Below are 27543 nucleotides of genomic sequence, written 5' to 3' on the forward strand. Positions count from 1 at the left end.
TAGAAATCGAAGGGGGTTGTCGGCGCCAATAGCCTCGTGGGCAGCGCGTCCCGTGTTTGAATCAACAGGACGTGCTGACTTCAAACTCCTGACTCAGGATGTACCCAGGTCTTGGCGTAGTGTTTTCTCAATCTGATCTGCAAACAGGAAGAGAAAAACAATAATGGATCATCACATGTTCTCTTCCAAAAGCTTAGTCATTATACAAGCTGTTAAAAACCACTATGCCAGAACTCCATTAGGTAGCCGGGTAGAAAAATAATCACCTTCTAACCAATAGGAGTCATGCTGCTGATGACCAATGATTTACTTTGTTTTTCAATTAATATACAATGGCAGGCATATGTGGTTTTGAAGTAATACTGTGCATTAGCCGGGAGCAGACCGTTCTCCCTTTCCTGCCTCAAAACCCACATCAAATCTTCCCGGGGTCAGAATCCTATTTAAATGACTTCGACCAGGATTCATGAAATAAATGACAAGGCATTTCCCACTCGTGCCGCTCTCAACAGAGGATAATAAGAGAGCTGTACCTGCTCACCCCGGAGAATAACAGGCTTTGATGGTCAGTGGTTTGATAAGATTCGGTGCAGTCACATTCAAAGATAATCACATTTCCTAGAGATGTGTGAATATCTCCCAGACATATTCACACATTTCTGGGAGATGTGTGAAGATCTCTCGTAGTTGCGAGAATATCCTCTCTTCCGCCACCCTTTGCTGACCCATTGTGAACTTGAGAGTCCTCAAAAACCCAAATGAAACAGACAAACTCGGTTTGTTTTTGCTGCCTAACATATCTCCTTACCGGTAGCCATCTGTGGTTCTCTCTCTCTCTCTCTCTCTCTCTCTCTCTCTAATGTCATAAAGGGTATACCTAAAAATGAGCTGGTGACATTTTAACAGTCATCACAAAGAGGAATGGCTTTCATTAGATCCGATCTCCTCCTTTGAGAGGATTTCATCTGAGCTGCTGCACCGAGCAGAAAACAGCCAGAAATTTACATTGAGGTGTAGCTAGAAGGAAGGCCTCTGGCTTCAGCCGGTCATCAAAAGCTCACTTCTGCTCGAGAGCAGGGGAATCCCGACATCAATCATAATTGCATTGTTTCTCTTCCCGCCCAGCTCAATCCAGGCCCCGGAGACACGGGCGCTTGCTTATCCTCCGCCTGATATAATGATGCAAAGTCTCTGATCCTGATTCTCTACACACAACATCACACTTCAAAGCCTCATTTATGAAAAACAAAGCAATCTGCAAAGTCTTTCCATCAAAAAAAACACAGCAAAAGTGATGCTAGCTCAAACCTTCTGTTCAGCTCATCAGTACATACTTGCTTTTCCAATGCACAACTAGGAAAACATTGGAATTATGTGACAATTTACTTACAGCGCAAGTCAAATAGTACTGAGCCGGTTTGTTTTTAATTTATTCGTCCGATTCAGCAGCTCTTCACAGGATGTCTGATCCCTAATAATATCATTCTTATCACTATGACAGCTTTAGTGCTACTATTAGGTTTAGAAATTTACAAGCAGTAGCCTACAAAACAGGATTTCCATACAGTCAACCAATTATATCTAATCAGTTCCATATTTGCTCTGACAAGTGCTAGATATTTATTTAAAGGACATAATTTTTCTGGAAAGCAGATAAAATGTGTCAAAATTGCATTTAATACATTTATTTTCTTTTTCACTTTTTTTAATAGATGCCTCACTGAATTCTCAAAGGTGCTTCCCTGTAAAGGTCAAGATGTGTTTCTTCTCTAAGAAATAATTTAGCATGCTGTCAATTATCACAGAAACACAGATTATTATTATTACTGCCAAAAAGAATCATTAATCGCACCCCTCCCGCCCACAAAATTCCAAATGGCTTTTAAAATGCTTCAGGTGGAAGATCACATGCCATTTAATGTCACCTGCATTATCTCAAAATAGCATTTAAATGAAGTGCTCTCTCCTTTAAAATCTATTGATTTATTTTCCCAGCTGATCAGTAACAATCTTTCTTTTATCTTTCTACCCGTGTTGGGTAACTGGCAGAAAGTCAGTCCTCTCTCTTCCCGAGATGAGTGCAATGAGTAAGAACAAGCTGTTAGTCAGTCCCAACAGGTGTCTGCATGAGCTAACTGTTCATTTTTAAACTGCCATGTGTTTGTAAATGGCTGATTAATTTAAATCATCAGATGAGAATATAGTGGCCCATAATTCTTAATCAATAGGCTACTCACTGCGCCCAGGTATTACAGCACTTGTGTATTCATACTGTGAAACGGCAGCATGATCTTTTAGAAAGTGAAATTGATAGCTCGCTGTTTTATTCTAATTTTCAACCAAATGTGTTTGCCCAATTGCGAAGCAACGACAACAATCATTATATTTGTCTAAATGCGTCACTGGTCGCTGGTGAAGGAGACGGGTAGGATGCTGTTGACACCATCATGCTTGTCTGGCTGCCTAGAAAACACTACACAAATACATTCACTTTAATTAGAGCGATCATTAAGCTGGAAGTCCATGATACTATGAGGCATGCGGAGCAACAGTTTTAACTACAGCTCGTGACAGAAGAGATACAGTGGATAGACTGTAGATTAACAACGCATAACATTTGATTATATTATTATTCATTTCTTAGCTATTTTATTCTTATAATATTTATTCCTTTCCATTACTTTTAATGTGCCTATAATAAATAACCATTAATAAATAACTTTGTGTGCTTTTGAAGGTTGCAAGCAGTACTTGACATGTACTTTGCTATAAATTACAGATATGGCACCTGGGGACTAATTCTCATTTTTCTCAGCTATTTTGCTTTATTTTCAGATAGGCTCTTATTTAATGGCTCAGGGGTGCGTTTCACAAAAGCATTGTTAGCCAACTATGTTCACAAGTTCCGTCAATATCAGCATAGTTCAACGAGTCGGTGTTTCCCGAAACCATCGGGACAGCTCTCGACCTGTGGTTAAAAGCATAGTTTAGTTTACATGACATGTGGACTTAATAAATCCTTATCTTGAGCCAAATAAGCAAGCTGACATTCAGTACAATCTGTATCTTTTATTTAGAATAAATGTAATTTACGTCTTTTAGCTTTTCAAGAGATTTAAAGCGTCGTTTTTTGAAGAGTGCGCATGTGCGAACGTGCTCTAGTAGCTACGTAACGAAGATTGAATCTGGAAATAAAGCAGGATAACTGAGATAAATGCGAAATAGTCCTCAGATGCCATGTATTTAATTTATATCAAAACATTCAGCATTAATTTGATCTCAAACAGTTTCATTAAAAGAAGTTATTAAAAAGCACCTGGCGGCCATCTTGTCACAGTCAGCTCGCTCACTCGTAACATTGTGTTTTAATGGTGCATGTACTTTTTAAATAACCATAACTTGCTCAATTTTCTACCGATTTTCAAACAGGTTGGTTTGTTATAAACGTCGTCAGAGATGTAGTTATGACACTGCCTACTTATGAATAATTATAATATTATATATTTCAACATTTTCAAGCATCCAGAATTATAGCCACGTTGATAACGTTTGTAAGAAACCAAACCGTTTGTAAATCCATCAAGATTTCAACGAGATAAGAGTATTTGTGTTCGTGCAGATCATTCACATTACATCAGGTACAACAGAGCCCGCCAGAAAGCTTGCCTGTGACAAGATGGCAACCGGGTGATGACGTTAGAGACTCCGCCGTAAGACATCTAGCCTTTATTGTGTATATCTATGGGTTGAACGACCACCTTGCGACAACATGGTTTCGGGGAAACAGTCGTGACTAGCTAGTTGATTTTTACAACGATACATCGTACTATGGTAGTGTACCAGCGAGTTACGTAGTTGTATGGGAAACACACCCCTGGTTTATGTACAAGAGCACATACGCACATGCACAAAAACAGTACTTTGAATCTCTTGACAAACTAAAAGACGTAAACAACTTTTGTATATATGGGCTATTCGAAATAAGTGATAGGCCTATAGATCGTACTGAATGTCAGCGTGCTTATTCTGCTCAAGATAAAGATTTAAGTCCACATGTCATGCAAAAATGAAACCATGCTTCTAACGACAGGTCGAGAACCAAGTTCCGAGAACCAACCACGTTCCAAACCAAATGTTTCAACTTCCAAAAAACACAAATTTGCGATGCTGTTTTCGAATGTTCATTGGAACTACAAATTCGGGAAACACCGACTCATTGAATGCTGATAACGACAGAACTTGTAACCATAGTTGGCTAACAACGCTTTTGGGAAAGATGGGAAATGCACCCCGATCAATGTTTTTATTGCATCAGACACAGTGTTTACATTTGTTGGAGAGCTAACATTAATTAATTAAAACCTTTCAAAAAAAAAAAAAAAAACCTTTAAAGAACAAATGTTGAATTTTTTTTTGTTTTTCAATCATAAAAAATCCACTCAGACGTTTATTTAAAGCAGTAAAGCAACAGTTAGAGACACTTGACGGCACGATCATTAACAGAATTTACTTACAGCGAGAATCACACTGATCTTCTCCTCTCGGCATCACACTCTGTTATTTAAAATGGAGACTGCATTTGCATTCAAATCATATTTAAACGCAGAGAGTCCTGAATCAATCAGTGATATAAAAAGGAAAGGGAGCGTGTTACTAGGTAACAAACTTACTATAAAATGGTAAAAGATTAAGAGCAACTTGTCTTCCAAACCAGTATTCATGGAGTCTGTGTGTGTTGTCGTCTTTTTTGTCTGTAGCTCTATTTGGATGGGCCTATATTTTTCAGCTGAATTTGTGTTTCACAAACACACTTTGTGATTTTATTGCTTCTGCATATTTATTCACCTTCGTCAAAAACTGTAACGAAAGCTAAATTTCTTGTTGCGCTGCCAGGTGCAAATTGATCAACTTTCTGAGTAAAACAACAGTTGGTGGTTCAAGCACAGCCTCCATAGTATCAACACCTGCAGTAGTAAATACAATCTTCACCTTAATTAATTCCTTTCATCTGCATGCATAAGATGTTTAAATGTGATATAGTTATTGAAGTATTATGTCAATGGGTTTCGTCATGTATTTAGAGCACATGATGCGCATCTCCATACAATAAACACCTTATTTAGATTACAGAGACAGTCCCCTACAAAATTTGTACATGAAACAATCCAATTGTAAGGTAAATAATGTTTAATAATCGAATTCTGTGTGGATAGCACATATGACTTTTTGTTTGCTTGTGTCTAATGTAGTTATATGTGCATGTGGGTGTATAAATCGGCGGTGAGGATAACAGGCTCTGGTTGTAATTAGGGGTGTAAATCGGGGCCTTCATGACGATTCGATACGATACCGATTTCTTAAGCCAACGATTCGATTATTTTCGATACTTCAGAATTCCCCGCGATACGATTCGATTCGATTCAATGCTCGATATTTTTACATGATGATATCTATTAAGTTTCAAAATAAACCAACAAAAATAAATCATTTAATTAGCCTTTTATTGAGAATACAGAAACAGTATTCTATCTATTCACATAATAATGTGTATGTTACACTATAGCATTTGTGCTCAATGCACTGCAAATGAACAGAAAATAGAACAGAGATTCGACGTGTTGCTGCAGTATCTTATCTCACACTGACAGGGGACATTCTAAAACGACCAAACTCAGTACACATCATATTAATAAACCATATTATGTATAAAAAATCAGATGAGCCCAGAATATCAACGCGACGCGTTAAGCGTTTTCTTATAGTGGTTTTCTATGGTAAGAACATGCTTAACGCGTGATTAAACGCGTCGCGTTGATATTCTGGGCTCATCTGATTTTTTATACATAATATGGTTTATTAATATGATGTGTACTGAGTTTGGTCCTTTAATATCACTGTCTTCGTACAGTAAGCCACGTTAAGCGTTTTTCACGTTAAGCGTTTTAGAATGTCCCACTGACAGTCTTTCTTTTTACAAACGGCAACATCTCTTACCAGTGCTCCATCTATTTTCCTGAAGCCAAAATACTTCCACACCCATGACTTGACGCCGACTGGAGTGTGTAACGTTTCACTTTCATTGCCAGCTCGCTCTGACGGTTCCATCGCTCTTGAAAGTCAGACTCAACAGTGTGTGAACTGTGAACATAAACGTAATGCGCGCGGCGCGTGAAGCAGTGTGACGTAGAAGACAATAATGAGGATATCGCCACCCGCAGCTTAGGAGTAGGTTGCACGCATATGTCGGAGTGGATGCTGAAAAATGACAGGCGGCAAAATAAGCACATTAATCGATATTCTTGCGGACGCAACGATGCATCGAATCGCCGGCTGTATAATCGATGTATCGATACGAATCGATTGATATTTACACCCCTAGTTGTAATGGTCATCCATCAATCACACAGACAGCAGTGGGGATCACACTTTGAACTAGCAACTCTCACACTCTTACATGCTGTGCTGACCATTACCTGCTTTAGAACTGGACACGACTCTGTTTAATAGTTCCCTCACACAGCATTACACAGTACAGAGAAATAGCCCATATTCTCAGCCTGATCAGAAAACACACACACTTAAGATGAGCGTATAGGTTTTTGTTTAAAAATCGTATCAGCTCCCTCCCACTCCCACCAGTTTAGTAGTGAATTTAATTGGATGACTCTCTTAATGTGTCAATGTTATTATTGACTAGTTTGGTCAAGTCACTGAGAAATGGAAAAACATCAAATCTAATCTTCTCATTTTTATTAATGATGTCACTTTCTATGAAAGCCTGTTTTTACAGGCTTTCATAGAATTATAAAAAATTCTATAGAAAAAAATAATATTTGTGAGTTAAAATTTTAAATAAGAAATGTCTCATTCTGAGATATAAAGTCACACCGTGATATAGTTGCAATTACGAAAAACAAAGTAGAAATATGAGCTATAAAGTCCCATTGCAAGATATACATTTGCAATTGCTTAAAGTAAACTCTCAATTGCCAAAAAAATAAAAATCTATTGTGAAATATAAAGACGAAATTATGAGGAGCAAAGATGTAATTACGAGAAGTCACTTCTTTTATTTTCATGCTGATATTGAGAGAAAAAAAAAGCAAAATTTGATTTACAAAGCAAGCTGATACTGTACATATATCACATTCTTTGTAACCAACTCACACTCTATAGGGGGTGTTGGCAGTAAACTTTGTTTGGACTCCATGCCTCTTGTCACTTGTTATGTGAATGTGAGAGCCATTTTCTTCTCCTCTTTCTCACGGAGCTGCTGCGGTGAGTAAGGAGTGGGACTTCAGATCATACTGTGAGAATTTATTGGTTCTCTTAGAAGGGGGTCCCTTGTTCTGGTTTCATCAGAAGCCTGCGCTGGCATCTTCCTCTTTATCCTCCTCCTCTCTGCTTCTATGCTCACCAAAGGAACCTCTCAGCATCTCAGTCTGTCACTAAACAGGTAGCGATGTCCCCGAGCAAGCATCCCCAGAAATAGCTCCTTCGCAGAACTTTGATCATAGAACTCGGTAACGCATGCATTGCCTCCGCGTTTTTGAGCATTTTGTATTTCTTTGGGCAATACGTTTATGTGATACCTATTAAATTTGTGCATTTACAATGGGATCCAAACATCTTAGGCCATATTAGCTATATGTTTCCATTCAAGATTGCAATTTAATTGATGAAAACTAACCAGAATATGCAAAAGAAAATCACTTTTGGGGAAATGACAAACAGAAACAGAAATATTGTAATAAAATTCTTATGATAAATCAATTTACGTTAAAGCACACAGACAATCTGAAAATGATCTAACAAAGCTGTCTCATTTTCAAGGCAAATGAGGTCTAATTTCAGAAAAATAAACAATTATAAAATTGTCCATTATTCCTTGTGAAGCATAAAGCTCTAATTTTTATGACTGTAATGGTTACTTTACTGAAATGAGGCAGCCTCAATGACATATGCGCCTGACAAATGCGACCTCTGGAGGATGCAGCCTTCGAAAGAGACACAGGCTGCATCCGAAATCACATACTTCCCTATGTAGTAGGTGAAAACAGTATGGGAAGAAGTATGCCTGAATTCCAAGTACTCATAAAGAGTAGGTACCCAGTACATTAAAATGTACCCGGATAAGCTTCTTCCGACGAGATTCTGAAGTTTGCATACAATGAACACTTTACTATCCCATGAGGCCACGGGAGAGGATTTGTGAAATGGCACTGAAGTGATGCCGCTGACGCTGAGAGGTCACAAGATAATGACAACATGGTGGATGTAGTACATCCAGATTACATTCATTCTATATAGAAAGTACTTTTTTAGCAGTCATGAAGTTATTACTTTAAAATAATTACCTACTCAAGAGAGTATGCCATTTCGGATGCAGCCATAGCTTTTGTGTGTGAAATTAGCCAATCATCTGAGGAAATTATTCAGTCACATGACTTGAGGCAAAGTCACATGGCTTTTTTGATGTACAGCAAGGAACTTAAATATTTTGGTTTCTAGTTTATGAACATGCCTTCTCACCAAAAAAGCATCCACTTCAAGTTTTTTTAATGCTCGTTTTGAATATCTGTGTTTCCATCAAGCATATTTTAATGTCATTCTCAAAGTTTGCATAAAAACATGTGGATGTACTCTAAATAATATAATGTGTAAATTAAATCGATAAAATAAGGTTTTATGAGTCTGAAAAGTGCTAAACAAAAACATCAATGTTTCAAACTTTTGGATCCCACTATATGTGTGTGCAAGTGAGGTTCCACATTATGTTAACCTAATATGTGCCTCTGTGTGTGAGAGAGAAAGTGTGTGGGTTTGTGTACACAAGTGTCTTGGTCTTTTACTAGAATGACTAAGAATCGACAGTGACCTTAAAATCTGATGGATGGCTCGCGCGGCGGCAGAATACAAAGGCAGACATGACTCCCATTTGGCTTAGCTTATAAGGTCGCCACCAGTGACTCTAGTCTGGGTGTAAAAGACAATTCATTTCCAGTAATTTCAGGAACCCAAGTATCCCTCGTCTCCACCTCGTCATTGCTAAAGACGTCAAAAGGAATTAGAGGGACTGTGAGTTTAATTAATTTCTAGGGAGGGCGGAGAGTGACATTAGAAGAGGTGATGGCACTTCTGCTAGATCTTTATTTGGGTCTCCACCATATAACCTCATCCAGCTGCATTCTGATATTTGGCAAAAATGTCACAAGACTGTTTTGGACCATCATTGTGTGACAGCAGTAAACGACATTTCAAAAATAGATACAGGGAATGAGCCTTTGTAATCTAATGAACCTGTAAAATGGGATTTTGTATTGGAAAGAATGGTCTTATTGTAAGCAGTGCATCATGCGCTGAAGAGTGCTGAAAGCTCACATCCTGTGTTGTCTTTCTGCCAGACTTGCCTAAGGCTGTTTTCATATGCCACATTTGGAAAATCCTTAAAATAAATGCGAGGATTCAGCAGAATTTAGCTTTCACGACAGGAAATAATCAGACCACTTTAAAGGAAGCATGTACAAAAGCAGCTGAAGCTTAAGACAGGTTTCGCTGAACCAAGATTCTATGCTTGACTATAAATATGCAATACCTCACAGACAGCCAGACACTGTCTGAGAAAACATATGCGAAAGCGGCTCAGTTCAAACCTATCACTGACTTTTACACCTGTTACGAGCCTTTTCATAACAGATGTTTGAACTCTTGGAAAACTTCACACTCGGTCTAAATAATTCAATAGTGAACATATAAAGTCAGCATACAAAATTAAATAAAAACGAATAACTCTGTTTAGCACACATTACTAATCTTGTGGTGAACAATTACTATGTACAAATATACATAATAAATGTATTTGTCTTTGTAATCTTTAGTCAAAATCTGAAAATTTGCTATGAAAAAACCCTGCCCTCTATTTTTTTTCTCATTAACGTTTCACTCTGACATATGTCAATTCCGAAGTCGGTCAACTTCCGGTTCACATAGACTTCAAATTATCATCTGCTTTTCTTGAGGGTCTTCATCATTCTGTTTGTTTCTGAACACTTTAATTTGGGATAGTTCACCCAAAATAAAATTGTCATCATTGACTCCCACTTATATAGTTCCACACCTGTATGACTTTAATCTGCAAAACACAAATAAATCTTGGAGAAAGTTAAAAGTACATTAAAAGTCAACCAGTTCCAAAACTTTCAATCTCCAAAAAAAGACATTGATCAACATACAGTCTACAGATCATCTAGATCAACAGATCTAAAGTAGAATCTTATTAGTTCCTACACATTAATGTTTGCAGTTTGTGTCACCATATTTAATGTAGTCTAGGTAGCATATAAAGTGATTGTCTCGCTTCATCATTCTTGGAACATACCAGTTGAGTTGTATGGATTAATTTCACCGTTCACGCCACCTTTATGTCCTTTTTGAAGCTTGAATGAACAAATAACATTCTTCAAATATATTCTTCTGTGTTCTGCACAAGAATGAACGTCATCCAGGTTTGGAACAACATGAGGATGAGTAGCCGATGACAGAAATTGAATTTTTGGGAGAACTATCCCTTTAATGATGTACTATCTAAGAGAGCATTTAGAAGATCTATTTCTGTTTCTTACTAATACACACACTTACAGACATCAAACAACTTCATTTGCATCTTACATTTACCTAATTCATGCATGCATTTTAAGGATTTGTAAGCATCATCACATCCTTGAAAGGCACTTACTATTTTTACCAGCCCTTGCCTTTTCTTACCAGCACAGACATCATTAGCACTCCCATGGGAATCAACTGCTCCATGAATATTCCAAAATGAATGGATCGTCCACAGTACTTATTTACAAATCATCCGGTCTGGACTGGAGCGAAGCAATCATTAGTGTGGATAAGAGTGGGAGGCTGTGCAGAAGAACTGGCCTGCAGCTCTAAAGCTCATGAGGCTGATGAGGCCAGTGTCAATGCACAAGATCAATAAATGACAGGGATGTATTTAATATCGTTTCTCAGCCCGTCAGCAGTCTTTTCCCCATAGACCTCTCTGGCAGGAACGTTCCTTTGACTCAATCTCTCATTTCAGCCGCTTTACCCCGTGAGAATGAAGGGGGCGGTAGATTTCCAAGCTAATCCTTTCCTAGAGCCTCGAACCTGCATGTGTGTATGTTACTTTAAAACAGTCTATAAAAGAATATAACCTATCAAATGTTATTTGTAATGTATATGAATGTAATGTAATTGAAATCATTTGGACTGTTTCTTTAAGGCAGTTTTTTTCAAAACAATTTTGAGTATAAAATATGAAAATCAAGTTCAAGAATCTACCAGTATGACTAAATAAACTTAAGATACACCCTCTGAAAACAAGCCTAAACATCTTGAGCAGTGTTGCTTTTGAAGTAAAAAAATATATATTCATTTTTAAAAGACAATAATCCTCATGAAGGTTTTTTTGAGTGTGCATCTTTTTCCTATCAAATATCTTGCTATAAGAAAAACATTTACTGACATTTAATTCTCGCTATACTTAAAATATAATTGTGCCCGCAAATATTTGTTTATTTAATTATCTTTGTGTGACTTGTTTTCCTGTAAAATGTCAAAATATTCTTAAAACAAGATCAATTTGCTTGAGAAACCGCATTGCCAAGATATGACAGTCTTTCTCAATCGCTTTGACTCAATTCTCTAATGACATTTTTTTTCTCAAAACAAGTTCAAATCTCTGAACAGTTAGTTTCTTGTTCACATCAGATTTGAATTTCTTATTGATTTAACCAAATTGCATGTGTTTCAGCGTGTGTGCAAAAGAGTAAGTGCAATTGTCTACAATATGCACAATAAGTACACATGACTTGTTAATCAAAACTGATGAGTTAATTCTCAGTGAAATTGTCAAACTCTTCACAATTTTGAAACATTCTTTCATTGTGTGAGCCTTCATTCAAAATGATCCATTCAATTGTCAAAATCTGTCAGACATGCAGGTATATTCCATAAATATGACATGGAATTTTAGTGATGTCTTCTAAATTGACAAATGGCCCGCCATTGTAATGAAATAGGAATCACAATCAACCAATCAAGTTTGAAAGCATAGACCTACATATGGAGTTTGCCAAGCACAACCACAACCATTTTTGAACAAGAAGGAACGTCACAACACCTATAAAGCAACAGCAGAAGAAATGAAAAAATGTGTTACATGTAAGCTGAAAATTCACAGTTGCTTGTCATAGAAAATGGGAAGATATGTAAGAATGTGTGGTGTTAGGGAAAGACATAATAGAATATGTAAAAATGAACAAACAACTGTGAATTTTCAGTTTACATGTAACACATTTGAAAAGAAATGTGCTGTAAGTAAAAATGTTCGGTCCCACTTTAGGTCTTTAACTATGTGCTAACATTTAAATGAATCATTTGATACAATGCACTTATTGTGATACATGTTTTTACATTATACTTGCATTTATAAAATACCTGACACTGTAAAAAATTCTAAACTCCCCAACTCAAAATTTTCTATACTGGTCACATCCACTTTCAATTGGCCCAAGTGAAATTTTGCAAATTGATAAAATAAAATTTTGAGTTAGGGAAGTTAGATTTTTTTTTTACAGTGCATGCAATTACAGCTGTAATTAAATATAGAATTGCACTGTTGACCCTTCTCTTGCCCCTTAACCACCCATATACCTATACCACTAAACCTGTCCCTAACCACCTGTATCCCCACCTCAATAGCAGCACAAGTGTTCTGCAATACAACATGAACACAATAAGTACACTGTACTTATTTTCATGCAAGTACACAGCAGTTAAGGACACCTTATAAATCTTTGTGTGCACAGTATTGACTTTTCCCAGTAAATTTGTACCTACTGCTGAAATCTGTATCTTAAAAGCTCAGTGATACACAAGAGTTTTCAGCTAGATAAAACTGACATTATTGTTAAGTGTAGACAACAGACAGTGTCAACTACAAAGTAGAAAACATGACATTTGTATATATCAAAAATATCCATGGTGAAAAAAACATTTTGGCCAGTGTGGCTGACACAATAACTAGGTTTTGGAGCATGAATTACATGTTTTAGGTGAGGGTAACTACACTGTATAAATATTATATGATCAATAAGTGTTCGAAAACGGTTTCGAAAAATGTGCCAAAGCGATTGAGAAAAACTGTAAAGCAAAACTTCTTACTGCACTGGTACATTTTTTAACTTGTTTAACCAGTGCAGTAAGACACAGGAACACAGTACACGTTATGAGTATATGCAGTGTTGATTCATGTTTATCTTGTTTCAATATTTTTATTGGTATATTAGACAAAAATATTCATTAGGAACATGATTTTTGCAGTGTTGTAACAGGACTACAAATAGCAGCTTAGCTTAATATAAAGCTAAATGTTCACATGACATTTTATTACTATTTCTATTCTACATCTTCTCCTGCACTTCAAAAGCGCATAAAACAACCTTTTATCTGATATATTATTCATCAGAAAATGTTTTTGTGTATAGCTTTCTAGTAAATTCTAAAGTTTAAATCATTGAATGTTTGAATATGAATAATCGTAATTAAATGAATCTACTCATATTTTATATTTATTTTCATTACTCCCGAACCCTGTCTACATGCATGTGGGATTGGGAAAGAACCCATAAACCAAACCATACTCTTTACAATTGCATGTGAAAATGTGAAAGACAGGAGAGCGAATCCGTCATGGTCCATGCACACTTCCTGCGATGACTCATCTGCTTGTCCTGCCTGTTATATATGATAGTGAGCAACTTTATGACTGCAGTGAGCCACCGATAGATGCTAGAAAGTGTTTTGAAACATTTCCCTAATGGGTTTGATGCTTTCCTGATTGACATTATTACAAACTGCTCTTCTTCAATTTAGCAGCATAGCAACTAACAGAAATGATGAGATAAGCTCTCTAAATATGTTAAGTCATCTAATTTGTTGCTTTATTGCCTGTCAAAGATAATTACTTTGCCAACATTAAACTTAATCGATGTAAATCTTCTTGCCAATAAAGCGGTAATTGTTTAAAAACACCTTAAAATAACTTCTTTTGCTAAAGTACCCCATTTTAAAACACTTTACACTCACAGCCGGACGGCAGCAAGTTACCGCTCTCTTTATCAGGAGGTCACCATTAATGAGGAGGAAGTGATAACATGTCTCACCCATTTCACACTTACAAGTAATTTGCCGGTGAGTAAGTCAAACGAGACCACTGTGACTCTCCCTTTCAGAGGGGTTTAAGGGCCAAAGTGTGTTTTTGCCCGCCCCGTCAATAACCGGCAGGGGTGGCTGACGATGAACTCTTAGGACCCATGAGCTACCAGTGACTGAATGACTGACTGATGGGAAATGAATTGATGACAGATAACAACTCTTCCAGTAACTCCTGAGCCACTGTCAGAACCACTTTGGGATTGTGACAGTTCTCACCTCTGTCCCCTGAGGCTGTGCTTCTTTGCATGCCGGAGGCAAGTAAATTTCAGGGCTGAAGGTTTTGACATTGAGACAGAGCCGGTCCTGGGCCGAGAGGAAGGCAACATATTAAAACTTGAGCAGACCCAGACCCTCTCATTACTAATGTTTTCCTATGAGGTATTGAAGGACAGGATGGTAGCCACTAGTCAAAGTTTGAAGGGGGGGAAAATGCACATGGTTTCCTGTTTTACATTGAAGGGGGTCCAATATATTCACAATGGTTCTGTTTTTGTCTTTTATTACAAATTAGATCAGTATTAGATTCTGAGGGGAAAGACTGAATTAATATGTATATATGAATTTCAAAATTGTTTTATTTTTGGTATAGCATCCACTTGAGGTGATAATTTAGCACAAATGTAGAGACAGACAGACAGATAGACAGACTTTGTGTCAGCAGTGTATGCCTTTATTTAACCATTTTTTTGCTTCTCTATCTTTGAACAATTGGCTGACATCAGAAGAGTACACAAAGCAAAAATACAGTACATTAGGATGATGGAAACATTGCTCACACAAAAAGTGCTTATAACATCACACTCCTACATCAAGAAGAGCAATAGTCTAGGCGGGCTGGAGCATGATGTCAGCTGTTCATTTATTATTTATTCTCAATCCCATCAACTCTTTGGCTTTTTCCCTCTTTATTTATCACAAATGAGAGACATGCAGATACGTGTGAATCATTTACTAAGTAGTAAAGACTTTTTCAAAGAACATAGAGTATGCTCGGAACTAAGTTACCTGCAGTGCTCCAAACAGTTCTCAAGAAGGATTTGGAGGTTTAGGAACATCTTAGGGCAAATCCCTAGGGGATAAGAGTGTTCGGAGCTACCCTGAAGGGCTCTGTTTCTCTTGAGCTTTGATTTGAGTTCAAGTGACTCAGATGAGTTTACGTAAAGGCCTTCATATATAATGTGATTCTCTTCTGTTGTACATCAGCAGTGGCTGTGAACAATGGACAGTTCATGACATGCAATAGGTACAAAGAGTTCAGCAACATTAGCTTTGAGCCGCATTATTTGTGCAATCTATTGTCAAGCTGCTTAATTATTGCTTTTAATATTTAGCTTTGGCATTAATTATTTTGAGACTGCACCTTGGTAAAGGGATTTGAGGAAAGCTTTTGTGCTTCTTGTACTTGCACAAAAGACATCTGTGCTTAATTAATTCAGATAAAGAAGGGGTAAAAAAGTATAAGACCAAGAGAGTTAGAGGAGGTTTTTTTTAGCTGTATCTTATTCATAATTGTCCTTGGTGACATTCTGTAAAGAATGGTTAATAGACGATCCAACAAGCATTTAATAGCCTTTGTATTCCCTCGTCAGACGGTTCACTTGACACTACAGCCCCCCCACCCCCCCCCCCCCACCCCCCAAGCCTCTGCCATTTATAGGTGTTTCTTTTTTTCTGGCAGTCTATAGAATATAATGGCTTTACTGTGGGGAGGATAGATGCACTGGCAGCAACATGATGACAACTTCTCTAAAAACATAGTCCTAAAAGGTTTGCATGCTTGTGATTGCACAAGCACACACGCACATATATATGGAAAATGTATTCAGACCAACCCCCTGTATATTCATATTATTGATTTAGACAGATATCATCCTGTGCTAGTTAGATGAGAGCTGTCAGTACACGCCGTCGAAGATGGAACCTCTCATCAGCCCAAATGTTAGCTGGTAATCACTTTCAGATTCTGAAAAACAGAAGAAATGATGACCCCCTTCTTACGTCACATTTTTAGTGTTATTAATGGAACAGAAGCGGTTATTTTTAAAACAAAATTCTTGAATTAATTCATTGTGATGTTATATTAATACATGCAGGTAGACTGCAAATTAAAATCCGGATCTGATGGAGACCTTTTCTCGTAGCAAGCTCTAGATAAAAAAATAAAAAATGAATATGTTATTAAGTCTTTGGTGGCACAGCATACAATATACGTTCTCATATCATAAATGTTGTATAAAATCCAATTTTGTAACTCCATAAGCTAAGCTCAGAGATTTTTAGGATGCAGTCTCACAACGATTTCTCAATATAATAACCTATTAGAGCTTTTTACTTGCTGTGCTCGTACGGCATGATCCCCCTCTCACCCTATTCCTCGTGGCTTCGTAAATGAATTTGGCTCATTAGCAACCCCTTCCCCCTTCACTGAAACTTGCCTTATGAAGAAATGATACATGATAGTCCCAGCATCTCTGCTTCAGTATTATTCAGTGCTCCATCATGAAATGAAAACCTTAATTGTACACAATAAAGTACCTTTATTTATTTCACAATGCCGAGGAGTTAATAGCAATTTATGTTACTATAGTGATGCGGAAATAGTGTAAAACCTGTGTGCGTGTGATATGTTACGGTATTCTAATTATAGCATTAGACACATCTATCCATTATTGCATTCCAGAAACACGGTTGATTCTTTTAAAGCAGCATGAGCACATTTTGAATGAGCCCCCTAACTGTGTTCAAAAGCAAGAATGAAAGCTTAGAGTCAAAATTCCCATGAAAAGCATCAAGCTGATTCAGACGAAGGAGCTGACGTTTCACGGCAATGCCACTAGAGTTCACTCTAAATCAAAAGTAAAACGAGGCAGGTAACAGATGCATACTCATCCAGGAATATAGAAACATGAAAAGAGGCATAAATCTGTCTTTCTTATACTCTACCGAGTGACGCTCTCTGAGAGAAGAATGTTTTGTTTCTAAGAACTGTATTTTTCCTTGCAGTAATTGGAGCTTCCCCTCAACACTCAAGCGGTTGAATGTCAATTAGACAAGCTATTTTGTAGCCCATCAGAACTTTATTGACAACAACATTATTCCTTTCTGGCAGACTGTCGCTAGTTTTCAGGAAACGACAGGTTAGGAGCCAATGTCGGATTTGAACAATTTCGGCGTAATGACAAATTCCATGAAAACCGTGTCAGATTAGACCTGTAAATCCGTATTCTTTTTGCGAACAATGCTGTTCAGTGAAGTGCCAAGTAAGAGTTCATATGTTGCCTGAGGTCCATTCCAAACGTGACAAATATTCATTATAAGGCATTAATAATTGAATACCCACTCCCACAGATGCAGGAACCAACTCCACACACACTGCAGTGGCACCAGTGCTCTAGTTTTATTTGAATCTGAGAAATATTAACTAGAACTTACTTGATCTTTTAGGCTGAAGCTCCAATTATCACCTTGCATGGCACTGAGATGTTTTCATGTCTGCCAATTAAACTTAAGCAACATTTAATTGGATAGAAGCAGATAGCTTGAAGCCACCTGCCACATTTTACCACAGTGTGAACATTGATTTGCAGCCAGTTTCACACCTGTTTGATAAAAACATACAGATTCTAAATCATTGCAGACAAATTAGTTAATGAATTGAAAGCACTTTTAAGATATCTAAACTATACGTATTTGTGTTCCAATACAACAAGGTATCAGTATACTCTAACGGTGACCGGCACTCCTGGCCGGTTCTTAAAACAGCTCTTTATATTCTACTCGTATAAACACTTCTATTTCGTTTTAACAGAGAGCTGTGGTTGTTTTAGGCGGCGCGGTAAGAGGAGAGTATCACCTGTGGGCTCCAAAGAGACACTCAATCAGAGACCTGGTGTAGGATGTTTTCAGTCCAATCAACAATGGACGAAAAGAAGCCCAAAACTCCAGCCTGTTAAGAGGAACTGACAGGCCCAGAGGTGCAAGAGGGAGATCACCGAGCGAGAAAACCGAGAGGCTTATGAGTCAACTTATGACCGAGTCAATTAAGTCTGTGCCCTGACCAACACTGCTGACTTTAATAAACTGCCAAGCGTACGAAATCCAATAACTCATGGGATGAAATGGACATAATTTTGACAGAAAGGTGAGCCTGGGGATGAATAGATTCCATTGGTGTTGCTCCACACAGCTGAAGGTGGGCTAAGAAAGCAAACAAATGGTATGAAATAGTTTACTCACTTTAGTCATTATAATAAGACAGGCTCAGGTGGAAAGCTCGATATTGGAAGGCGTGCTCTCGTTAAGCTGAGGGAAATCCTGTTTCATGAGTCTCTTTTTCCACTTCTACCAGTCATTGATCTGCAACGGTAGAAAAAGTACACAAGGCCTAAGCGATTTATTGAAATTGTTCTTAAGAGAATGACATTCACACAATATTACGTTTGCTCTGCCGATTTTTTGTGTGCCATTTATTCAAGAACGCTTGAACTACCATAGGATTGCTTTTGATTCTCATAAATCACTGCAAATTATTAATTCTAGTAGCACAAAGCCAATATTGCATTATTTTCTTCCTTGGTTATTCATGTTAATCAAAGGAAAAGGAGAAGCAGCATAATTTCCCTAGTTGACAAAGCCCTCATCTGACTCTCTCAAAATCATAAGCCACATGACTCATCCCCAAGTAAACAGCACTTGAGGTGTTGCATTCAGTGGAGGAGAAATAACACCAGGCATTTATCAAAGCAAAAACAATTTCAGATTCAATATGTCATTGCAAGAGATGCGGGTGTCTGGCGATGACCCACTCTGGTTCTTCCTCGGTGGCCTTTATATGACTTTGATTCCTGACCTATTGCCACAAGACCAGATCCACATGGATCGGCTGTCATGGCTTCTGGCTTCCTCCATGACTATTTTCATGAAGAGTCTTGACTTTTCTACCCAATATTGGTTTACCTTGAAGGTTCAAAGAACTCAGCTCATTTAAAATTGCAAGTTAAAAACAAAACAGAAATGTATTAGAATGCAAGGCTCAGTCAAGTGAACGACATACAGGCCTAGGAATCTATCAGCATGGTTAGAGGGCAACTCTGGGTATCCAACTCTATCATGGATCATATTTTATAATAGTACTGTTGCCAGGTTTGTTTTGGCGAACATAGATAATTAATGAGACCCTACGGCTAGACTTAGCAGGCAAAGCCAACTCTTACAGTTATTCTTTTGATTATTTTGAGTAGACGGTGTTTGATGTGTGGGACAAAAAATAACTTTGAGATCTTCGTCAATACAAAACATGCATAAAAGCTCTCATGAGACAGTCACTCAAAGAAGCCTCACTTAAAGCTAAATTAATTGTATTGCATTCATAAAGTGAACAGAAAGGGTTTAATTGAACTGTACATTTTTGTAGTGCTTTTAACCTTTGCTTGACACACATGGAGAAGATGGCAACATTTTGACTGAGCATAGCTGTGACATCAATAACATCATGAAATTGCAATAATTCAATTTGGCTAATATTGACAAAATCTCTTTACATTTTTATATCTAAATATTAGGGTTTCATGACAATAACATTATCTGCTGTATGAGGATGACCGTCTAGATCACATAACTTACTAAAAGATAGAAAAAAAATTACTGTGATTTAACTCTTCAGATGATAATATTATTGTGTGTTCAAAGTAAAGGTACATTTTGTATTTACTGCAGGCTATCATAATTGATAATTCAGCAGAAATGTCTAGGGCACATACATATATTAAAGCTAATGAAAATAGTTACAACGTGGATTTGCGTCCGAAATCGCATACTTCCCTACTATATATATAGTAGCCGAAAAACAGTATGTGACAAAAGAAGCATGTCCGAATTCATAGTAAAACAGCAGGCAAAAAGTCCCTGGATGACCTCCTTCTTACAGCGAGATTTCTGTCCATAGTATGCACTTCAGAATCCTCCTCGTCGATGAACACTTTACTATTTCATGAGGCCACGGGAGAGGATTTGTGAATGGCAGTGAAGCAACACAACTGATGCTGGTAGGTCACATAATAATGGCATAATAATGTTCTGTGCTCCCTGGCTTTCATGATGCATTGTGGGACTTTTTAGGGAGCGAACGTTTCAATGCACTGTAGGATTTCACGATTGAGACTCCCTGATAAGTTCCCTGACTACTGAACTAGGGAGCTGATTATGATAAAGCTTACAGGTATACGGGTTCTACACTAGCTATATAGTAAATCTCTGAATATTGATTTAATTTCAAATAATTTGAACAAACCAGATCATATTCATTCATTCATTAAATACAGACATAACTTATTTTACTGTAATTCTAGATTGACAATGTTTAATCCACCCTATATTAAACCATTCCTTTTTATTTTATTCAAAAAAATTAAATTTGCAACTTCTATAATTAAAAATGACATCACAAATCCCTTCACTATCTAAGGCTATATGACACAATCAGCTGCTGGGTCATTAGAAGAAATAACTAAATGTGTTTCTCTGTCTCTGTCATTCACTCACTCGGAGTGCTGTCTGTCACAGCACAGTAAAAAATAAAAATCTTGATTTGTTATCACAACTTTTAACAAATCGTTTGTCATATCAGCTTATGATCACAAATGTTGTTTTAAGGCAACCAGGTTATGCTACATACATAATTTAACAGGTAGAGACTTCAAGGAGGGGGGTAAGTTAATGATTTGGCAGGCAGGCGAAATTCGGCACAACACCGGTAACGTGAGAAGTAAGTGCCAGCAAGAAAAATAAGGGTAGGCTACGCTAAAATCTAGAAGTTCAAGCAGTAACGGTGTGCGTATCGACGCGTAGGCCTACGCCACTTCGAGCCAGATGTCTAAAAAAACATTCCAAGCCATTTGTTGGCATAAATTATTGTTTTTCTATTAAAAAATATTAATTATTGTAATTTTGTGTTTCTCAATTCGGCTTGTTGCGGGTGATTCAGGAAACATCAAATTCCAAATATAAAGTAACGTTAGGCCTAATATCCTAAAATCAAGTAATTTATAATCTAATTTACGTAGCAATAAAAGTGGCCTAGCCTACTATAAGATTAAATGTACATCTCTCGGCTGAGTTTATTACATTTAAGCCAACTATTTTTTGGTAGGCCTACTAGGCTACTTCAAAAAAGTCGTAGCCTACGTTTTACGGTAACTTACTATTTAATCCATTCGTCAGATTTGATTCACTCCACATACTTTCATGATCTCGACTCTCAGCGTACAGTATATCGAAATCGGACATATTGGGAAAAGAAAGTGGCTTCGTTCGAAACCGCATACTCACTGAGTAACTTAGGTAGCCTACTTAATTTCAATAAGTAACGAGCGCTGAAAGAGTTGGTAGGCTACTTTATAGCCTGATGATCTCATTGAGTATAAATCATAAATGCGAACCTGACATCTCCCATGTTGACGTTATCATGTGACGTGACCTACGACGCGTCAAGGTTTAATTAATCTCTGTAAATATCTTGATTTTGATTAAACTGGCTTATTTTGTGATCTTGTTGAAGAAACAGCCCATTTATTTTGTGATAGTATAACCAATACATGTTTATATTTTTAAGTTCTTATATTTTTAACCCTACTATGTGACCCACAGTTTTATCATTAAAGATATAATTTTTATAACAAAAACCCCAAATCGTCATCTCTTGAATATGTTGTTAATTTCTTTATTTTATATCCAAAATGTTCACTCACAAGTGTGTCAAACTTAAATGTCAAAGAAAAGAACAGAATCAGAGATAAAAAATTTTTTATAGAAAATTGTAACGTTACTTTGCATATTATACTGTAAAAACACAATTATAGTTGTTTTTAGTTGATCATATAACTAGAGATGAAATGGCATGAACATTTGATTTCATGATTATAGTGACACAAATGATCACGGTTTAAACATTAAAATAATAACATTAAAAATGATGGCCAGATTTGAGACATGTCTTGCAACAGGTTATCTACACAAGTTACAAGTTCAAATAAAGTTTTGACAAAAAAGGTTTTATAAAAAGATTAGCCTTTCATATTTCAGCCTTTAAATATTTTTTTTTATATAAAAAAAATAATGAGTAAAAAAAGACAAATTACTGACATTTACAATGCACATTTAGCTTATCTTTTATTATTAATGGTAAAATTCGGTCCGATTTTCCAGTGGCGTCTGTCGTTGCTATGCAATCATGCACTGCGCTCTCCACAACGACAAAGAAGTTTAAGTAACGTTAGCTAATGGATTTTCACACCGAAAAACGCTTGCTGATTTATTTACGGAGAAGAGAAAAACACCCATCAAGAATTTTTCATCTCGCAGCGCCTGGAAAAAATGAGCGCGAATTCCCCTCCCGCGCGCCCACATTTGAACGAACTTGAGCGCGCAAAAGACGCGATAACGGCCCTTTGGCGAGCTAACGTTACCTCCAATCAGGCCACGAGCTACTGGTAGCTCGCGAACGACGTGTTGGAGACCCCTCTAACAATTCAACAGCCTAGTCTACTGTATTTCAACACAAGGAAACCGTGTTTACTCACATTTGAAAACACCCGCGTCGCTGATCTCCGTGATGTTCGATAATGAAGTATCCTCTCCCGTGGCCACGGTGGCCTCCTGGGATAGAAAAGTATCCGGCGTCGATGGGTGCTTCAGAATCTGGGCATAAGCAGTAACGTTAGGTCATCCGGGAACTCCTCGCCTAACGTTACTCTTTTATGAATACCCTTATGAATAACGTTACTGATGTAGGGAAGTATGGATATATAACGTTACTATATAGTAGGGAAGTAACGTTATGCGGTGATTCAGTGAGTTGTTGACTAACGTTAGCAGAGTCCGGTTTGTAACGTTAACGTTACACGTAAGTTATGCAGACCGTTTCGATCGATTCACGTCAAAAAGAATGACGAAAGCATCAATCTAGCAATTGAGATACATCGTCTGTTACTCTAATTGGTTTTTAGTTAAATCCGTCTATAACGTCTGCGATCATTGAGGCATGCTCATAAAACAAACTAGGCCTACTAACTGCTCGGACTGAAATGTTTAGAAAACCTATAACGTTAACGTTACACGGAGAACATGTCTACAAAGTGGCACCAGCTGTCCTGCTCAACACAACATCACGAGGTTTGAGAATTGTTCCACGGTTTACACTTATCATTAGTTTTCATGTGTTTATGACTGATTTTTTTTTTTTCAATTGGTGTTTGCGCAATACTATCCATCTCCCTTATATAGGCTAACTTACTAGGCTCCAGTTTCTGGACGCCGCGTCGGCGTTGGGTCATTGTGGACGGCTGTGTTATCTGACACCAGAAGTTGCCGAAGTTTTGGAACGAGCCATGCCTTTGTGGACTGGAGATGAAGTGAGTTCTGAAAGTTGTTGAATTATAGCCTATGTTTATTATGTTCCATCTAGAGTGCTCTTATCTTAATAGGTGAAAAGGTCAAGAACAAATATTTGGACATTTTCAATGGTGTTTTCCAGGTCATATCATTTCCTTGCCAGATGTCTAATTGCAAATCATTCTTTGAAGTCAGTTCTTTTTAACGAATCAGTCAAACATATTCACAAATAAGTATGAATGACTTGTAGAATTGGTTTGAAATCAAATTACAATCAAATTAATTCTTGAAAATGTGCAAAAAGATTTTCACAAAGGATGTGAAAAAGCTGCCAATCACCATAAAATGGTCTATAGGCCTACAAATACATTCTGATTCTTTTAAAACCATCCAATACTTTCTTCTATTTTAGACCAACATTTAATTAATAAATTAGTTTGGACAACAACAACATTTTTTTTTCTTTTTTTTTCTTTAAAAAAAAAAAAATCCATATAAGACAAAGTGTCATGAAATAATTTAGCATACTTGCATTTTGTGATGCAGCTACTGTCAGATCCAATACAGTTAGAAGGTTTGGGAAAACTTTAGAGTGAGTAAATTATGACAGAATAAATTGTTTTGGGTGAACCATACCTTTAAGGAAAGTCATTAGTCTGACATTTACCTGAAATAAACAAACTCAACTGTGTGTTGGCAGGTAGCGTGCATTGCCATACAAGTCATAGAAGCTGGACAAGTGACAAAGAGAAAAGCAGCTCACTGAATATTCAAGAGTTGTGGCAGGTCATTTCAGTCTAATTAATTTAATATCCTCTCCATTTAACTGTATAATACATTATTTATGACCAGTTCCTCCCAATGCTGAGAATTTATAGTAACCAGCATAGCTATTTATTTAGGCCCTTGGGAGTTTCACATTTGCATGAGTTTGTCCAGGGTTTGCAATAACAAAATTGAAGTAGGCTATATATTTGTAATTAGGGCTGATGAATTGATTTTCTTAGTCACACTTTTATTTATTTTTTATTTACACAGAGGTGTTTTCATGTAGGAAAATGAATTGGTTTATTTAAGTGAAGGATATTTTATAACACAATCCAGTAATCTCCCTTGTTGAGGTTGTTTGATATGTGCCATTCTCTAGTGAGTGGGTTATTTGTCCATCTGCCAGGCTTATTCATTTTTTGGTACCATGAGTCGTAAAATAAGAACAACATACATGAACATAACCAGATTGACAAGCAGACATAATGACAGGATGAGGCATGCAGGATATAGTGACAGGGCTGTGTCATCTGTTATAGTCTAGGGCCACCACTCCACCAGAAGTTAATGTTTTTTTTAAATGTCTGAAATAAATAATTGGCGGAATATTTCAATCAAGACATCTATTGAATTATTTTTGCCAAGTTAATGAAAATGGCAGTGTTTACATATTTGGTCTTTGTTGACTAGATCTGCTACGCTGCTGCAGAGCAAGTAGGGACTTGTTGTTGCTGCCTATAGAGATACACCGACACACTGCTGTGAGCATGCAATATGTGCAGTATACTGCATGAGTAGACGTGCATAAATTGTCGTAGCAGATATGGACAGGTGGAGCTGGAGGAAGTGGACAGTTTTAGAGGCACTATTTAAAGGTTGGCTGCAGAATCAGCAGAGCAATCAGCTTGTGCCATGTGGTAATTGTGTGATTGCTTGCAGATTGAATGTGTAGGCTAAACATAAAAAAAAAAAAATTAAACCTATACAGCCATATTATCTTTGTTTTTAGTTCAATTAGTCTTTCTTTTAAAATACAATTATTGTTCAATACAAAAACCGTATTAAAGATAAAAACATTAAGAAAAGATAAAACAAAATTCCACAATTGCCCCTTAGGTGGCAATATGTGCTAAGAATAGATTACCATTAAACAAAAGAAGTATAACACGCTTCTTCTTTGGCTGCTTTTATATCCACTTTCACTTGCAAACTTCCCTAAGCACTTCCTCTCGGGGGAATCCCCGCCACCATTTTGTCAAGGAAAGGTGGGCAAGGAAATTTTATTTGGACCCCTTGATTTCGACCGTGGGAGTGAGTCTTCTCAAGATGTACACTTTAGGCAGAAGCAATTTTTTCTATTTTCTCCCAATAGTATACATAAAGGCCTATAGAATGGTACGTAAAACAAATTCATAAGGAATTTTTTTAAAACTGTAACCGCCAGTAGTGGGCACTCATGGAGCGTAAGCAATGACATGCATCTGAATGAATGAGATGGAGGGAAGTTAGTGAGGGAAGGGCATAAAAACAGAGATGGTCTTATTATTGGGAGATACGAGGGTCTGTGGCTCTACCATTGGAGAAAGCATAACGGCTTACTTAACCAATCACATTACAGCCTTGACGTCATTGAATTTTGTTGAGAGTTATGCGACAGTCAGTCAATCACTGTTTGCAGATACCATAGAAATGAATGAGAAGTGCGGTAAACTGTATCATGCATACATTTTGCATGGCCATGTTTGTTTTGGGTCATTATCCTGATGGAAGATCCAATCACGGCCCATTATAAGATTTCTAGCAGAGGCAGTCAGGTTTAGATTTTTTTTTATTTGTTGGTATTTGGTAGAATCGATGATACCATGTTTATGCGACAGTCAATCACTGTTGGCAGATAACATAGAAGTGAATGAGAAGTGCTGTAGTGTAAACTCATCATACCTGTCGTGCAAATGTCCATAAATTCTCTTATGACTTAATTTTTTTGGTGTAAACTCTAAAAATAGATCAATCCAAAATGAATGTCTCGGAGCAAACATATTAAAGATTAGCTGATGGGGTGTCAATTAATTAAATGATTAGTCATTTCCTCTCAAACGCAGTTTATTCAGCATAGTGAAGCCTCTCCATTGACATCCATTAAAAAAACAATTGTCTCCTTCTCTGCGTACTGCATGGTTATGCTTTTTTCGGCTAAGGTTGCAGGCTTGCCTTGCTTTGATTAAGATAACCTGGACTTAAATGCAGCCTTTGTGTCCATTTCCGTGGTGACTCCTGAATTCGGCGCTGTGTTGAGAATGTTTTTTCGTGGTCACGGTTAACTCCGGGTTGACTGAACTTACTCCAGACCGCGGTTTAGGAACCTGCATACCTCAGGTAAGCAAGATTGGTTCAATCAACCGAGAGTTAACCTTGCTTTCTGGCCAGTGCAATGTGCTGATTCCATTCCCCATCTTCATTCTTTTTTCCCCAATCTCTTTATTGTCTCATAAGGCTATACATTTTCCAACCAGAGCAGTTCCATTTTCATGTTTTTGTGACTCATCACAACCCAGATGTTACCACAGGAAAATACTGTCATTAATCCACACATCATGTCATTAATTTGCAGTTTTATTCAATTGACAGCTTTAGATTCACCAACATATTTTTAATCTATTTAAAAACTTGTGCATGTGTCCTTGAGCCTTACGACTGCTAAAATGGCATGATCAAAACAATCTCTTTGTCTACCCACCCATAGCCCAGCCTCCTTATCCCCTGACTCACTGCATAGACCCACTCCTCCAACAGTGAAGTAATTAGAAAGGAGTCTTGTCATACATTAGCATAATTAATAAGAAAAACATACCCGGCCTTAACAGTCACAACACTGTATGGTGATTATTAATTCTTGGTTATGCTGGAACAGACAGTCCATCATCAACATGTGGAACTGGCAGGAAATTAAAGTTAAATCCTGGTGCCCTTTAAATGCAAAAGAGATTAGCATGACAAGATTTGCATACTGCATTTCAGGATATGCTTCACGGCTTGAAAATAAGAAGTGTATGTATGCACTGATCAGCCACAACATTAAAACAACTGACAGGTGAAGTGAATATCATTGATTATATTGTTACA

General features: G+C 37.3%; 2 long non-coding RNA genes across 2 annotated transcripts in view; one reads left to right on the forward strand and one right to left on the reverse strand.

Moving 5' to 3' along the window:
• On the reverse strand, nucleotides 1–22891 carry LOC306998864. The gene is made up of 3 exons (XR_013797687.1): nucleotides 22842–22891; nucleotides 18502–18621; nucleotides 1–137 (listed from the first exon to the last, which is right to left on the reverse strand). It is a non-coding gene; the product is annotated as an uncharacterized lncRNA (long non-coding RNA).
• A 42-nt stretch (nucleotides 22892–22933) lies between these two features.
• The window catches only part of LOC306998863, a 113160-nt gene continuing 108550 nt past the window's right edge, over nucleotides 22934–27543 (forward strand). The window contains exons 1-2 of the long non-coding RNA XR_013797686.1: nucleotides 22934–23433; nucleotides 23545–23672. This is a non-coding gene — a long non-coding RNA (uncharacterized lncRNA). The remainder of the gene's footprint in view (nucleotides 23434–23544; nucleotides 23673–27543) is intronic.

This window comes from Phoxinus phoxinus, assembly GCF_949152265.1.
Source record: "Phoxinus phoxinus genome assembly, chromosome: 5".
Classification (NCBI taxonomy): domain Eukaryota; kingdom Metazoa; phylum Chordata; class Actinopteri; order Cypriniformes; family Leuciscidae; genus Phoxinus; species Phoxinus phoxinus.